Here is an 18,699-nt window from a genome sequence, read left to right as displayed (position 1 = left end):
AGTCAGATAACTTTTATGGGATAATTCCTTCAGAAATATACATTATTTGGAATTTAATTCAGCTTCTAAACTATCCTATGTTCCCAGTCATTTCAGAAATACTCTACTTAATTTTGAATGAGTAAATTTGCCCTAGAAGAATTAAAGCATTAGTTACACTTTTTAGTGTAAACAAGTAAACAAAAAACAGTTAAAATAACAAAATCTGGAAATTGGAAGCCAAGTCCTTTAGTCTCCTCGTACATAATATCACTGAGAAGTGTGCCTCATCTTCTATTTGATTCCTTTTATTGATGGGGAAGAGATTATCACCTTATAAGGTAATATATCATTTTTCTGTGAAGCTTTTAGTTTCAGAAAATGTTTTCTTATATTACAGAACCACCATTTACCACCAAGAAATTTCTGCCTGTTGGTTTTACTGGTTCCAATTCCCAATTATGTCATCCACTTTCTTTGTTTCTTTAAGTCTCTATGACTCTCTTGAGTCCACACTTCATGCTACATGTAGGCAACTGTCACCCTTCAACTGATACCTCCAATTCCATGATCACTGTTCTAATTTATCCTGAAGCCTGCATCATCTTGCTTCTCTTCTCAGAAGCCTTCAATGGCTCTTATTTTCCCAATTAATTAAGTACAGCACTCCTTGATGCAAGTTAAAATTCTACACATGTAAAGTTTGCTGTCCCAGGAGGAATGCTGATGGTTTGATGGGGTGAATAGACATCTTCACTTCTCTGTCAAACATTTTAGCAGAATTCTGAAAAGCTTAGAGGACTGGGGACCTATGACTTACTCAATTCAACAGCCAATTTCGACAGCCAGAACAGTCCCCTACCTAGCATTCCCGCTCAGTTACTGTCATTGGGGTCACCCATGACATCCAAATAGTCAAATCATTCTGGACCTCATCTTTCTTGGTAGTCTCTTTTTTCTTGAAAATCTTCATTGACCTCAGGACACGTTTCTCCTTGGTTTTTCTTCCACTACTCTTCACTACTCCTTCCTCATCTTCTTAGGCTCTTCTGCCTTTGCCCATTCTTACAACTGCTGATCCTCCCCAGAGTTCCATATCAGGTTTTCCTTATTGTAACTCCCTTAACTCTCTTTGGTTCTTAATTTGTTTCCACCATAGCAGTTGACACAGTAGATGCTAAGTCAACTACTTAAAGGCAAACCAACTATTTCTAAAATTATTTGGTAATGAGCGAATTACCACTGTGGTAAATTAAGGCTGAATCCATTAGAAATCCCTTAAGGCATCAAGGAAAAAAAGTGTCTCAAAGTCATTCAATTGAAATGATAAGAAATTTAGGTATTTATTCCCTGGCTCCCATTTCAGTGCTTAAGATTGTCCCCTGTGGACATTAAATCCCTGCTACCTTGTATGGTAGCTGATTGAGCTCTTAGGGCATTGGAGGAAGCTCTCAAGCAGAGAAACATGGAAAGACTCAGGAGCTTAAGATAGAAACTGAAACTGACCCAGAGATTCAGGAGGGTGAGGCGAGATGATCAAAGTTTGAGGCCAGCCTCGGCAATTTAATTAGCCTCTAAACAACTTGGTGAGTCACTGTCTGAAAATAAAAAAAGGGCTAGGATTCCAGCTCAGTGGTAAAGTACCCCTGGGTTCAATATCAGTATTAAAAAAAGAAAAGAAACTGAGCCTGCAAGTGAACACAGAGATGGGCCAGAGACTGTGAGGTGGAGGATTATAGTATCTGCCACATAGAAAGACCTTGTACACACTCACATCTTCACAAGACACCTGTTTTCTGAACATTAATGAATACTCATTTGCAGTCCTGATCTCTGTTTTAAGTCCAATTGCCTATTGGGATTGACATCTAAATACAATCAATCAATCAACATCACAAAATTCATTTCATCTTTTACTCAGAATCTTTTTCCTATCTTTAAAAGCCCTCCCACAGATCTCTTCCTTTACTTTCCCACTATGTCTACCATCATAAATGTTATCAGATCAACATCTTAATTTCTTTTAAAGTTACTTTCAATGTCCCCATTGCTAGTATCTTAGTTTAGGTCTTCATTTAAAAAAAAAAATCCTTACAGTTTCCAGAATTACCTTTTTCTAGTAGGCAAAATTGATCTTTTCATGTCAAGTCAAAATACTTCAATAGATCATTAGCCTGTCCAGGAGAAATTAGAATGACTTATGAGACTCTTTGTGATATTTCTTTTTTTAATTTTTTTAAAATTTTAATTTGTTATATATGACAACAGAATGCATGACAATTCATATTACACATATAGAGCATGATTTTTCATTTCTCTGGTTGTACACATAGTAGAATCACATCCTTTGTGTCTTCATACATGTACTTAGGGTAATGATGACCATCACATTCCACCATGTTTCCTACCCGTATACCCCCTCCCTCTCCCTCCCTCCCCTTTTCCCCTTTGCCCTATCTAGAGTTCATTTAATCCTCCCATCTCCCTCCTCCCCCACAGCATATTATGAATCAGCCTCCTTAAATTAGAGAAATCATTCGGCATTTGGTTTTTGGGGAATGGTTAAACTTCACTTAGCATTATATTCTCCAGCTCCATCCATTTACCTGCAAATGCCATGATTTTATACTTTTACTTTCTTTTTTCTTTCTTTCTTCCTTCCTTTCTTTCTTTTTTATATACATGAAAATAGTGGAATGCATTACACTCATTATTACCTATATACAGCACAATTTTTCGTAACTCTGTATATAAAGTATGTTCCCGCCAAATTATGCCATTATGTGATATTTCTTTTGACTACTTCTCTGGGTTTATCTTATGCAAAATTCTCCTACACTTCTGTGACATTGAATGTGCAGGTCCCAAATCTGGAGTTTCCTTACTTATCTTGTCTATCTCACTAACTTCTACTCAGGCATTAAGACCCAGTTTGTTATCTTCTTTGGAAAGCACTTCCTAAGTCTATCAAACAGAATTAAATGCAACTAGCATAAGGATAAAAGCTTCTTGGTGAGAGTAACCAAACTGAAAAACCCAAAGGATCCTGGTGGTAGAGTCAAAAATTATTTCTACATTCTAATCAAGAAGATGGGGAGGAAAGACAAAAAAGCTGACCTGACAGCTGAGCATTTCTGAAGCCCCACCTGGCTACTTTTACCTAAAATTTAGTTGACCATAACTTTGTCATATGGCTAAGGCGCTGAGATCTTACAGATGTTTTTAGTTGAATACCCATCCACAGTAAAGTCAGGATTTTGTTAGTAAGGATTAAGAGATTAATTGATATTTTGTAGTTAACTATCAGTGTCTTTAGCAATAGGTGGCATTATTTCATTCTTGATGCAAATGAGGAAATTCAGATGTAGAGAGCTTCAGTAATTTATCAAGAACACAACTAATAATTAAAGATTAAATCTAGATTGTGTAACTCTTAGTCACACTGCTCATAACCATGTATTGATCCATATGTTTAGGAGCTAAGATTTTGGTCATCTTAACCCATGAGACAAGAATTATTCCTTGATATCACTACATTGCCTAGTATGGGACATTATACACAGAAACATTTTAAAACATACTTCTGAATGATGATGATGATGGTGGTGGTGGTGATGATGATAAAAACTGTTACACTTTTTTAAAAATAACTGACAACTTGCAAGTGAAAATCCGTCTGTTTCTTTGATTGAATCCATACCCTAAAACTAATTTTTCCAAAGTGTACAACTCTTTGTTTTTATTGTAGTCAGAGTTGTGTAACAATTACCAATAGCTAAACTTAAAATATTTTCATTACTCCAAAAAGAAACTTCATACCAGAACCAGTCTTACATACTTACTCCATGTATGTATAATATGTCAAAATATACTCTACTGTCAGGTATGTCTAAAAACAACAAATAAAAAACAATAAGCATACACTTACCCTGTGACATATTAACAAAAAAAAAATACTCTCTTCTCTCCCAACCACTATCAGTCAATAAGCTACTTGCTATCTGATGGCATGGCCCATTACTAAGAAGAAAATTGTGGGCATAATGGTAGTGGGTGGTAGGTTATGGGTTTCTGTTTGTTTAGTTGGTTTTTTTTTTTCTGGAGATGGCAATTGAACACAGGGCCTCAGGCATACTAAGCAATCACTGTACCACTGAGCTATAGCCCCAGATCTCTACTTACTATCTCTACAGTTTTACCTATTATACAATATATGGTCTTTTGTGACTGGCTTCTTTAACTAAATACAACGTTTTTGATATCCAAACATGTTGAATATTGAAACTTGATAAAAATTGGATGCATCAGTACTTTATTTTTATGGCCAAATGATATTCTTTTGTTAGATATACCATACTTTGTTTATTCTCTCAACTATTGATAGACACTCATGCTGTTTCTATCTTTGGCCTTTTATAAATCATAATTCTATTAATATTTATATGCAAGTTTTTGAGTGAACATATTTTTATGTCTTTGGGGTAGATATCTAAGACTGGAATTTCTAGTTCATATGGTAACTGTTCAACATTTTTTAGAATTGCCAAACTGAATTACAAAGTGGCTGCAGAATTTTACCATCTCACCAGCACTGCACGAGAGTTTCAGTTTTTCCGTGTTCTTCTCAATACTTGTTATTATCTATCTTTTTTATTCCAGCCATCTGTATGAATGTGAATTGATATTATATAGTGGTTTTGTTTGACAAGGGTCGTACAACTGACCTAGCTCCCAGCCCCTTCACTGTGGTTACGATTTGCATTTCTCTAATGGCTGATCACCTCATTCATCTTTTCTTGGCTTATTTGCCACTTAAATATCATCTTTAAAGAAATGTCTATTCCAATTTATTGCACATTTTTAAGTTGAACTATTGTTTATTATGCTTGTAGGAATTCTTTACGTATTTTGGATATGTATCCTTTATCGTATGTGGTTTATGAATGTTTTCTTCTAATCTGTGGATAATGACATTCTTTCAACCTAAAATTTTAATATGATTATATTTTTGTAATAGAGTTATGGACAGTGACTCTGGTGTGTGTGTGTGTGTGTGTGTGTGTGTGTGTGTGTGATTTTTGAGCTTGGAGAGGATATTAACTTACCCACTAATTACATGGACTTGAGAATAGAACAACCACCAGCAGACCCAACTCCAGAAATTGAGTGATCTGATTGCTTTTATATTGTGAAAATAATAAGGAGTTGGTGAAATGAAATTTTGAATGCCCCTCCCTCTGTTTTTCCACATTTTCTATTCTGCCACATCTAGTCTTTGTCCCTTAGTCTACCAAAGTATAGTAGGGAGTGGAAATAGAGAAAAATTGGACACTACTTAAACTGCCACCACAATGACAAAATAAAAACTTGTCTACAAAAATCAAACAGTCTAAAAGAAACTAGAAAATATGACAAATTAGCCTTTTGCAAGTTGGCTCTTGGAAAAAAAAGAATTTCCTTAAAATATCCTGGAGGAATACAACTTTGTCATTTAAGATATTCTCAGTATTTTAAAAGAAAACATGAGTGTAGAAGAAATTAAAGGTCTTTACCAAAAATCTAGATCTGTGTGGTCCACTTGTTCTGAGTTAACGGAATGCATTTACCAGGTGATAGTTCTTATCATTATAGACAGTAGGAGGAAATGGTATGCCTCAGAGTGTCTACATTCAATGTTGATTTCATCATGTTGAATTGCATTCATTTACATCCATGTAGTAAGTATATATAGACCCAAAATGTAGCAATGAACAAAGCATCCAATCCTTGTCCCATTCTGTTAAGAGTCTCCATTGAACTGATCCAGTCCTTTCCCTGGAGATGTGCCTAGCTAGCATTGAAGACCCTTATTAATGTTTGTATACATCTCAGGAACTAAATTGTATGATGGGTATACTAAAAATACTAGGCAGAATCCCTGCCTCCAATGTTTTCAAGTCAATTATTATGATACTGAGCAATAAACAGATGTTTCAACCAGTGTGGTAAGTGCCTCAAGAGATGTAAGTAAAGCACTTACCCCAGAATGCTATGCGAGGCTTCAAGGACAGAGGTTGAAAAAAGAGTAAAAGTACACTGGACCAAGGGAAAATTGGGTGCAAAGTTCTAGGGGAAGAAATCATCACTCATTCCCACATACTTCCCAATTACAATTTTAAACATTACAGACTAGATAATTCTAAATTACTCTCATCATCCATAATGAATTTCTTAAATAGCCCCAAACTAGCATTTATTTCCAATTAGGAAGTCTAGGATATATAAGAAGATTACTACATGCCTAATATCAGAGACTTTGAAATTAACTAGTATATGTCAGAGTTGACAGGACAGAAGAATCAGAGTATAAAATAATTGTTATTTCCTCAGTTTGTCAAATACCTTACTCTTTATATACAATTACAAAAAAATAAATAATGTGTTCTTTTTTACAACTCTTCCCAAGTTTTTGATTCAGTCATTCATTCATTCACCTTTTTCATTAAACAGATAAATATCAATTTATCTTAGGCCAAGGGATAAGCACTGAAGATTTATCAATGAGAAAATAAGATGAAAACAGAAAGCAAGAGAAGTTTGCTTCTTCTGGAGAAAGAGAAAAGCCAGGAAAATAAGGCAGCTCACAGCGGGCCTTCTGTATCTTCGAAAACATTTTGGCTTTCAGACTGAGTGAGATAAAGATTAGTACTAGAAAAATGAGACCTACTGAGTTAGACATAAGCATTTCTTTGAAATGGTTTGAGAAAAAAACTAAAGAAAAACAAGGGCAAAAGTAAAGACTGCTGTAATAATTTGTGTAAGGGATGAATGGCTTGGACCTGGGTTGTGGCAATAATGGTGGGAAGAAATGGATCAATTTCGAATATATTTTGAAATTTTTACCAGCAAAATCATTGACAAATTGGGTAATGTATGTGAAAGACAAATAATAGCCAAAGACAATTCTAAAGAATTTTGGTTTGTCTGAATGGAAGCATGGAGTTGCCTTTCCCCCTAAAGGAAAAGACTCGGTGAACAAGTCGTGGGAGAATACCAGAAGGTTAATTCTAGACTTGTTGAGCTTAAGATGTAGATCTGCGCTGGGTGTGGTGACGCACTCCTGTAATCCCAGTGACTTGAGAGGCCGAGGCGGGATATATAAGAAGATTACTACATGCCTAATATCAGAGTTCAAAGCCAGCCTCAGCAACTTTGCAAAGTCCTAAGCAACTCAGCGAGATCCTCTCTCTAATAAAATATTTAAAAAGGGTGGGGTATGTGGTTCAGTGGTTCAGTGCCCCTGGATTCAATTCCTGGTGCCCCACCCCCCAAAAGATGTAGTTTTGCTATCTAAGTATTATGTTTTGGATATGTGGTGCCCCACAGAAGCTCAAGAGTGAGTCAATGGAAGATTTAGGGGTGAAATGATTGGGTTATGAGAGCCTGAACTAAGTCAGTGAATTAATCTTTTGACAGGGATTAGATGAATGGTAACTGAAAGCAGGTAAGGTGTGGCTGGAGGAGGTGGGCATTGGGGGGGTGTGCCTTTGGGGTGTGTATTTTGTATCTGGTGAGTGGAATGTGTTTCTTGATCATCATGTAAGCCACTTCTCTCCAACACATTCTTCTGTCATGATGTTCTGCCTCACCTTGAGCCCTGAGGAATGGACGGAGACCTCTGAAACGGTGAGCCCCCAAATAAACTTTTCCTCCTTAAAATTATTCTTGTCAGGTTTTATTTTTAGTTACAGCAGTGAAAAAGCTGACTAAAACATCAAATAAAGGTTTCTTAGAAAGGCTATAAAGAATGAAGATCAGAAAAGACATCTGAACTGAGGACAAACATTTATATATGCATATTAACATGTTTATCAATTTTATATATAATGTTATAATTATACAGTTTATATTATATTTGCATGTTTATGTATATTGTATTATATGTATGCATGTATATAATATATATCTTAGATATCATATGAACATACAAATGGCAGTTAAACCCTTGAGAGCTAGAAGTTCAACAAAATAGGTATTAACGGTAGAATAAAGAATTGATGGAGTCCTAAACCTAGGGACACTGCAACATTAGAATGCCAGGGAGATTGGAAGGAAAAAAATAAAATAAAATAAATAGAGATGGAGCAAACAAACATTGTAAGCCTTATTTCTTGGAAGCCAAGTGAAGAAAGTGCTTTAAGAAGGGGATACTGATCAGTTTTGTCAAATGTGAATGAGAGTTCAAGTTAAATGAAGACTGAGCATCGAACACTATGATTCGGCAACATAAAGTTCATGGGTGACCTGAATAAAAGCAGTTTGTCTCATTCTGGTGTTGAAAATCTGCTTGGAATGAATTCAAGAAAGAAAAATAGGGGAGAAATTGCATACACTACATGGAAAAATTAAAACATGGAGTGTATCTTATTCTAAGTAGGATCCCAGTTTTGTGGTTGCACACTATGGTGAGATTCACTGTGATGTATTCATATATGTACATAGGGAAGTTATATCAGATTCATTTCACTGTTTTTCCTATTCCTGTCCAGCACTCCCTTCCTTTCAACAGATAAATAGATAAAGAAAATGTGGTATGTATATACACAACGGAATATTACTCAGTCATTAAAAAGGATAACTTTATGACATTTGCCAGAAAATGGATGGATCTGAACACTATCATGCTAAGTGAAATAAACCAGTCCCAAATCTAAAGTCAAATGTTCTTTCTGGATATGTGAATCTAACACACAACAGGAGTGGGGTAGAAGAATTAGACAAAGAGGAATAAAGAAAAATCTTTTTTTTTCTTAAAAAAAAGTAATTTTTTTTAAATTTTAACAAAATTAAAGTAATTTTGTTGCAGCTGGACATGGTGGGGAATGCCTGTAGTCCCAGCAACTCAGGAGCTTGAGGCACATTCGAGGCCAGCCTGGGCAACTCAAGAGATCCTGTCCCAAAATAAAAATAAAAACAATTGGGAATATAGCTGTGTGATAGAGTACCCTTCTACCAGTTCAAACTTCAGTACTGCATAAATAAATAACAAATTTTATTGTAAAAGAAAGGAGAGCTGAGAAAATGGAATGAGCCAGAGGGGAAATAGAGTCAGAATCAAGGTTTTATAGAAATAGAAACAACAGCAGCATGTTTATGTGCCAAGTGAACTACCCAGTAGCAAGGAGGCTATACAAAGCAAAAGAATAAAAAAGAGAATTACTGAGGCCACATTTTAGAGTAGGTAGGAGAGGAATACAAAATAGTATAAAAGTAGAAGTCTAGGGCTGGGGATGTGGCTCAAGCGGTAGCACACTCGCCTGGCATGCGTGCGGCCCTGGTTCGATCCTCAGCACCACATACAAACAAAGATGTTGTGTCCGCCAAAAACTAAAAAATAAATATTAAAATTCTCTCTCTCTGTCTCTCTAAAAAAAGTAGAAGGCTAACCTTTCTAAGAATATGCTAAAAAATCAAGTAAATAAGCACAAATATAGGTATGTCAATCCATGTCAAGGCAGGAGTTCATGATAAGTCTCTTCTGTTTGCTCCACTATTCTTAGTGAAGTAGAATTCATAGTCAACACCTTGGAATACGAATGGAGGAAGGTGTGTTGGAGATTCCTAGAGAGAATTTGTAAAATGATCACCAAAGTCTTATAAATGATCAGTATGATTGCTAGTCAACATAAAGAAACTGCCTGAGATCAGAGATCCTAAATTTAAGGTGAGGTCAGCATTGTTTTGTATTTATTTTTTTCTCCAACTGCATTCAATAGCAAGAGGACCCATGCAGAGTATGTTGAGGCATTAATTATGCTTTGTTAGCTCAGCATGATGAAGCAAGAGCAGTGCAAAGGAGAGGTTGTATTTGCAAGGAACTGCTTATGATTGATAGAAGGTCTCTAGAAACATACCATCTTTAAAACCAAGATAGGTTCATCAATTGCTGAGTTTTATGGTATACTTTGACAACACAGGAAAGAACCAACAAAAAACTATGTGAACCTTTTCATTCTGTGGTTCTAGAAAAGCTGCTTTTATTGTCTGCCAGCCTTTAAACTATATCCTTTGAAAATCAGAGTCTTCCATTATCAATAGTATTGTGATAGGCACTGCTCCAGAATAGCAGAAAGTTTTTTAAAAAGAAAAAAAAAAAAGCTTAAAATCAAACAACCAGTAATGTTAAATTATCCCTGAGTGCACATTATTTAGTTCCTCATTAACTTAATTGTTTTCCACTAAAAGTGAAATGTGCAATATGCAAATTAAATAATATTATGTGTCAGAGTTTGAAAGAAATATTCATTTAACATTGGAAGAGGGTTTTTTTTTTCTCCCAGGAAATCTTGTTCATTTATTTTGTGAGAATTTTTGTTTGTCGCTATTTGTTCAAAACATAATACAATTGTGAGACCCAGTGCCTGCTGGCAAAGTTGGAATAGCTGTCAGCAGGAAATGGCAAACTAATAATAAGTGCTGGTAAAATATTTATATTATAGTTTACTGGGAAGCTGAATGTAGTTTTGTATTTCATTAGTGCTTGAGGCAGTACATAGTAACATATTTGTGCTCTAAAATAAGTGGATAGAATTCTAAATACTATAGTAACTTATCTTTCAGCTATCTGCTGGGGAGAAAAGAATTAATAATAATAAAGCCTTTTACTAGTTGAAATTTAAGAAATCTTAAACAAGGTCCATAGGGTAGTAATTAGCAGCATCTCACATTCAGTGTTATTGGACACTAGGCTGCTGGATCAACCACTTCTGTATGTGGCCTCGTAATTTAGCTCTGGTTCATAATTTTCAATAACAGAGCTGTTCAAGAGGGAGGGGTGGCCTTAAACCACCAGAGGACTCAAAAGTGTGGTGATGTTCAAGTACAGCACTGTGTTTATGTACTCCCCAAAGTGTATCAAAGCTCAGATCCAGAGAAATAAAAGAAAAGTCAAACAAAACAAGCATTAGACTGCGTAAAATAAGGTATGGACAAGGCAAACAGGTGAGGCATTGTTTAGGTGGCTAAGGTAGATCAATATCTATTCTTGCAAGCCAGGAATCCTGCCTGCTTTCCTCTGGTGCCCGGCAGATCATCTTACCGCGTGCAGACAGACTGTCGCCTAACCCCAACTGACAGACAACCTATTTCGCCCCTGTAAAAATCATACCCATCTTCTTTTCTTTGTGATTCACTGAGGGGAGGAAAAATGTAACTGCCAAAATAAAATAATACCAGATTGGTTTTACTATACTTTCACACACCCCTTTTCTCTAACAATTTTAAAAGACCCCCTCTTAAATTCTCTTTCATAAATGATTTTTATTTACTCAATAAAGTATATTGTGAATATGATAATATGCATATGTGCATGTGGATGCACATGTATGGGTGTTGGTGTTTATGGTGAACGGACCAAATTGATCCGAATAGTAAATAAATCTAAAGTGCTGGCACATAATAATCACTCAATAAATATCATCTTATATCAATATCCCTATCCTATTTTTTCAAATCTAACATAAAACTAATTAAAGATTGAAGGAACAGAAGTTTATGTCCACCTTGTAACTCATAGAATACACAGGCAATATCTCAACAATATTGGAAACATATTTAACAGCTCTGTAACAGCTGAACTTTGACTATTGGTTATATTTTAGGACATAGTTACCTCAATTTGTCTCATTCTGATCAACTACAAGTTCTCACATAATCTTTGATATTTCCTATGCAGAACAGTGCTTTCATTACAATCAGAAAACCAAAGCCAGAAATATTTTCTCTACAAAAAGTATTATACTTTAATATAAAACCTATCTTCTAGTTTCCATCAAATTTACATTATCCAGACTTCCATGCAAACTGATTGTAATATAATTTTTTAACTTTACATACATAATTTTTATTGCTATTTTTTTCACCTCATAAATATAGCTAAAAAGTTGAGAGAATACCTTTTCCTAATATAAAGACTATGGTGGAGCTGGGATTGTGGCTCAGCAGTAGAGCACTCGCCTAGCACAGGCAGGACCCAGGTTCAATCCTCAGCACCACATAAAAATAAAGGCATTGTGTTAAAAAAGAGTTTTAAAAAAATAAAATACAATAAAGACTATTTATGTGTAATTGTAGGTGTTTCCTACAATTACAAAAGCTCTTTGTAAAGAAGAAACTATAAAGAAGCTCACATAATGAAATAAAATTGATTTAAAAATGTACATGGTTCACCTAATTTTGTTTTGGCATATTAGGGATGTTTCTGGTTTTATTCTTGAGTATAGCATTTACTGAAACAGTGTTTCATATGTGTACAACTTACAGATGTCAATTTGTTCAGATTTTCATATCCAAGCTATCTTGCTATTGTTTTCCTTCTCTGAGTTGACCAAGGAAAGCAATGGCAATTTTAACAAAGTATTTAGAATACTAAAAGCTGAGACTGATATCTTTACTTTGCTTACTGTAATAATTTTTGCCTTAATCTTGAAAGTGGGAAAGGTCATATTTTGTAGGCTGGTGCAAACCATATCCCCCCAAAATAGGAAAATGTCTTTTCATTACTGCTTACAGTTCTCTGCTTCCCTCTTTATGGTAGAAGAAGTTTACTTCTCAAATTGAAATACATGAGATAAATTCTCCTATCTTTTGAATTAGTATTTTTGAAACATTACATTTATAAACAAATAGCATGTTTAATTAAACAGCTACTTTACTCCTAACTGCACAAAAGTGTGATTGTATTAAGAGCAATCCATGTGAGTAGAATTTAAAGAAAATATTTTTGATTCAGCAAGAAAGTTTAATTACACTAATTTAAAATCAAAACATGTGACTAGAATGTAAACAACATATTTTAAGTTGTCTCCACAATATCAGAATTGTTTTACGAATTAAAACATTCATTTCTGATGAGCCTTTGTATTATTCAATGATCTTACACTTTATCGTTCATAGTTAATGCCCACTCACTGCATAATAGTTGGTTTGCATGATTTTGAAAAATGACAATAAATGTTCATACATTTAATTTTTAAAAAGAATTAAAACTAAGGTGATTCAGAAATATTAGTTTACATTAAAATTTTCTCTTCAACCTACCAATTTACTTGCTGAGCTAAATATAAAAATCAACTAGTTTATAATGATATAAAAACATTTTAAATATGAACCATTGTGATTTTACCAAGGGGTTTATTTCACTTTTGCCTGTGTGACTTGTTTTTCAGTTAAAGGTTGGTAGTTCTGAAATGTGTTTGCTCAGTTACAATGACATTTAAAAAATGGTGAAGTAAATTCAACTGAATAATCAGGCATACTATAATGTCCATGATTATATGTGTGTGTATGTATATAAAATATATATTTAAATATGTAGGATGCATAACAGTTTGAAAGCCAAGCACTAATTTTATCTTTGTATTTAAAACACAAAATAATGTATTTTCTGTAATCACTCAAAGGCCTGATTTTGAAGGCCAACACATTTTACTAATTTGTAGGAACGAAGAAAAATTAAAAGTTAGGTTTTGACCTAATCAAAGCCATAAGTTGTTTGTTAAAGCATGCATTGTTAGCATCCTAATTATCTCTATTTGTGTTTGTTTAGTTAGATAAACAGATGAAACACTTCTGATCCAGATGTGACAATCTCAGTGCTGTCATTTACCTTTCAAGGATCATAGAATTTTTGCTTTTAACACATTCCCTAGAGTACCTACATGTTTTCATTATAAACCAGTAGTTGAGAAAACATGTCAGATACTAAATTCAAAATCCACCATGCAGGAAACATGGTGAAATGTAACAACTGTTTTAGAAGAAAATGTCGTGAAGTCAACTTACATTAAAATCTTAAATGATTTGCCAATGAATTTTAATTAGCATTTACATTGCACTCAGCTTCAAATGCTAAATTATTTCTGCTTAACAACTATAGGACTGAAATTATTTTTGCCAAATATGCATAAAATCTTAAGCTAAAATGTCTATGTTCTAGAATATAGAAGTTTAGTGGTAAAATGTAGAATCTGTAATACCAATTAAGATAGAAACAAAGGGAATAAAATAGTTTGTCTAGAGCACTTAAACCCTTTTAATGCTTAATACATTATATGAAATTTCATGTAAAATATGCAGCACTCAAGTTAGTAATTTCTCATGTGAATACTCAGTAACTTGTATGTCCAAGTAGACTGCAAACTTTAAAATTCTTTTATGGTTTCACGTTCACTGCAATGGAAGAAAATATAAATTGAGGGGGGTAGTTGTGTAAAGACTAAAATAACTCAAATTGGTTTTTTTAGGTTTTTTAAATTATGTATTAATAGTGAATTAAAGTTTTACATAATGGTGGGGTTCATTTTGAAATATTCATAAATGTATATAACATAATTTTCTCCATTTTAATCCCCAATACTATCCACTTCCCTCTCTCCTCCCTTTTTCTGAGCCCTTTGCTACTCTATTGGTCGTCCTTCTTAATTTATTTTTTAATTAGTTAGTTATAGCTATACATAAAAGCAAAATTCATTATGATATATTCATACAGACACATAGCATAGTTTGGTCAAGTTGATTCCAGTTTCTCTTCCCCTACCTCCCCCTCAATCTCCTTCCTCTACTCCATTGTTCTACCTTGTATTTTCATGAAATCCCTCCATTTAAAAAAAAATTCATTCTCTCTCTCTCTCTCTCTCTCTCTCTCTCTCTCTCTCTCTCTCTCCCTGTCTCTCTCTTTCTCTCTAGCTTAAATATATGAGAAAAAAAATCCAAATCTTCATCAATATTATTCCTAAATATCAAGAAAATCTTTTACATAATACAAAAAAATAGTCCATAAAAAAAACTGTATATAGGGCTGGGGATGTGGCTCAGTTGGTAGAGTGCTTGCCTAGCATGCACAAGGCCCTGGGTTCAATCCCCAGAACAACAACAACAACAAAAAAAACTATATACAATGATAGACAATGTAAGATGAATGAACTTATAATGTATAATGCAGAAAAAATTCACCACAGTTCTTATATGACTACTGCTTGAAATATATTTCTACTTAAAATATGGTACACATGCTAATTTATGCTATTTAAAATGTGTATTTCTCTAACATTTTCTCCCACAAATTGCTCAAAAAAATAATATGCATTTCCAATTATAGAAGTGATGAAATTTTGGACATTGAGTTGTTTTTATTTTTTTTAATATTTATTCTTTGGTTGGACACAATATCTTTATTTATTTATTTATTTTTATGTGGTGCTGAGGATCGAACCCAGGGCCTCTCATGTGCTAGGCGAGAGCTCTACCGCTGAGCCACAACCCCAGCCCCTGAACATTAAATTATTAAAAATTTTCTTTAGTGGTTGGTGGACCTTTATTTTAATCATTTATCTATATGCAGTGCTGAGAATCGAACCCAGTGCCTCACACATACGAAGCAAGTGCTCTACCACTGAGCCAGAACCCCAGCCCACTGGACATTGGTTTTTGACATCTAATTAATAAAGAATGTCAGTCTTTAATTTTCCTTAATAATTAAAATGGTCACTTAAAATGGATCCTAATGAGTATCACAAATCTTTCTTTTAATGAAACATGGGTAAAAGATAGTTTGATCTCTAATAAAAATTTCAAAATATAATAACATTTTCATATACACATATTAATTAAGAGAAAATGACTTAAACATTGATTCCTTATGAAATAGTATCACTATAATAAAAAATACTCAGAAGAAAGGAAACCATTATATTACACAGTCAGTCTCAAACAGATTATTGGTATGCTAGATTGTATGGTCTGGAATGTTATTCGTTATTAATTGCAATTTGTTGAGAAAAGTGTAAAACAAACAAAAATTGGGATCTATGTCCTTAAACTTGATGAAAACATTAAAAGTATCATTTGGAGAAACCCTGAGAATCCATGTATTGGATGGGTTCTAGTATAGGGAATTCTCTCATTGGTGAAGTGGAACTTTTTTTTTTTTATAAAAAGTCATAGTTTGGAGTATCATAGCAAAGCTTACACTCTGTGTAAAGTTTACTATCACAGCAATTCTTCATAGAAAAAAAAAATTCTTAGATCTGAGGTTGTCAATCTGCTTCCTTTTGAGATTGTAGTCACTTTGAAATAGCAGTTAACAATGAAAAAAAAAGTCCCTTAAAAGCACTGACTTTTATACTTCATTCCAACAAAACAATTTGCTATTTACTTATTTTACAGTTAATCTCCATGCTAAATCTGAAAGTATGCTCTCAATAACAACTATAATAAAAGAATGTTGGGATAATGACACATGATGATAAAAGCAGGGAAAATGCTCATTTGAAGATATAATCTCTTTCACATATATGAGCTGTAAGTAGAAACAAAGTAGGATAAATGCTTCACACAAAGTTACTGAGAGAATTCCTATGGAACAAAGTTATCCGAAGATGGTAGAAACCCTTCCTAATTCCTATCCCTGCGGACAAAGCCTTTCTAATGTAAGATGTACTGCTCTGTAAAATAATGTGCAAAAGAATGTATAGCCAAGTATTCTTACCCATCTTTCATAGTTGATGAAAATTTAGAGAAGACTCTTAAGACTTAGTTTTCTCCGTGGCTGTGTTTGGTTGGTTGGCAAAAACAGAGGTAGTGCCATGTATTCAATAAATTCATTTCTTTTTCCTCCTAAATACATGTCTGTATAATATTCCCAAGCCTTCCCTGCAGTTAAATTGGGAAATGTGACTAACTTCAGGTTAATGGGATTAGGGTTTATTTTATAGGATCCACAATAAACTTTCTTCCTCCCTACCTTTAAGTAGAGTATGCAGTGAAATTGCCCAATGTCCTAAAAGAAGGCAGAGCCACTCCTAGGTTCCTGAATGACTGAATGGGACTGACTGGAGCAAAGACCCAGAGTACCCCCACATGCCATCCAAACTGGTATTATTAAGCTACTAAGATTGAAGGAAGCTAGGATATTCTTCAGTCATTAATTTATTCCTCCAATATAAATAATAAAAATGTATAAGGGATAAAAATAAAATCGGGATTTCAGAGCAAAGCAAAGGTGGCAATTGTACTGAATATGTAAGAGTGGGAAGAGCTTTTAGAAACTGTAGGATCTCAAATATTCAAATAGTACTGGTCAAAGTCCTGTTTCCCCAATCATATCCTGAATCTATACCATCTTATGATAATATTACCCTCTTAGTAGTAAATGACTAAGGCATTATTTTCTGTTGATTTCTTTTATAATGTATTTTTTATTTTTAATTGACATATAGTAGTTGTACAGATATATAGTGTACACTGTGACATTTCACTACACATATACAATATGTAATGATCAAATCAGGGTAATTGGCATATCTATCACCTCAGAATTTATCATTTCTTTGTGTTGGGAACATTCAAAATCATCTCTACTAGCTATTTTGAAACATACAATTAATTGTTGTCAATCATAGTTATCCTGTGGTGCTAGAGAATATTAGAAGTTGTTCCTCTTATCCAATTGCACCTTTCAACTTGTTTTCTATTCTTTCTCTATCCCCCCTCCCATACACCTTCTCAAGCTCTGGTAACCTATATTCTACTCTATACTTCTATGAGATGGACTTTTCTGGATTCCACATATAAACTATAACATGCAGCAATTGTCTTTCTGTATCTGATTTACTTGATATAATATCTGTTTCTATCCATGTTGTTGCAAATGACAGAATTTTATCCTTTTACATGGCTGGATAATATTTCAGTGTATGTGTGTGTGTGTGTGTGTATTTTATGTATAGATACGTGTGTATCACATTTCTTTTATCCATTCATATATTGATAGGCACACATGTTGATACCATATCTTGGCTATTATGAATAATACTGCAATGAAAATGTGAGTAGAGCTATTTCTTCTGCATACTGATTTCAGTTATTTTGAATACACACCCAGAAGTGGGATTGCTGGATCATTGGCAGTTCTAGGTCTAGTTTTTTGAGGAACCCCCATACTCTTTTCCATAATAATTGTAATAGTATGCATTCCTACCAACAGTGTTTGAGTGTTCGCCTTTCTTATTAGTATTTGTTATTTTTTACTTTTCTAGCATTTTTTACCTTTGTCTTTTTGAAAACAACTATTTTAACTGGGGTGAGATAATATGTCACTGTGGTATTGATTTGTCTGTCCTAATATACTCCGGGCATAGTGCTAAGTGCATTATGTGAATTACCTCATTTAATTTCCTATATGAGTGTTTTAATAATATTTTCAATTTAGAGAGGAAATTGATACCTATAAAAGTTAAAATGATCTCAGAGATAATCAATAAGAAGTGAATCTAGGATTTAAATGGTCTTTTTATTCATGCCCATCTTTAAATGCAAAATTTTAATCATGGGTAATATTTGGTCCCAACAAATTTTTGTTTGAGCAATGGTAATTTACCTCAACTACTATCCTGTCACAAATAGAATCATACAGTTGCATGTGAATCTTTTTATGTGACAGGAAAAGCTGACAGGAAGGGCTGAACTTGGCAAACATTATTTGAATCTGCTTCATACTGAAAACTCTACATCCTGATTTTTATGGTCTTGCCAAAAAATTATCCATCAAAAATACACATAGTAAAGAAATCATTAATATTTTGACCCAGAATCAAATTATTCTTTTATTACAAACAACTTCAGTGAAAGAAAAACTTCATGGAAAGCTTAGGACATTGCTCACTTAAAGGTACTACAATTATA

The sequence above is a fragment of the Marmota monax genome, unplaced genomic scaffold (genome assembly GCF_021218885.2).
Source record: "Marmota monax isolate L192 unplaced genomic scaffold, Marmota_monax_Labrador192_F-V1.1 WCK01_AAM20220418_F8-fsc00079, whole genome shotgun sequence".
In the NCBI taxonomy this organism is placed as follows: domain Eukaryota; kingdom Metazoa; phylum Chordata; class Mammalia; order Rodentia; family Sciuridae; genus Marmota; species Marmota monax.
Note: the sequence above shows the minus strand (reverse complement) of the source record.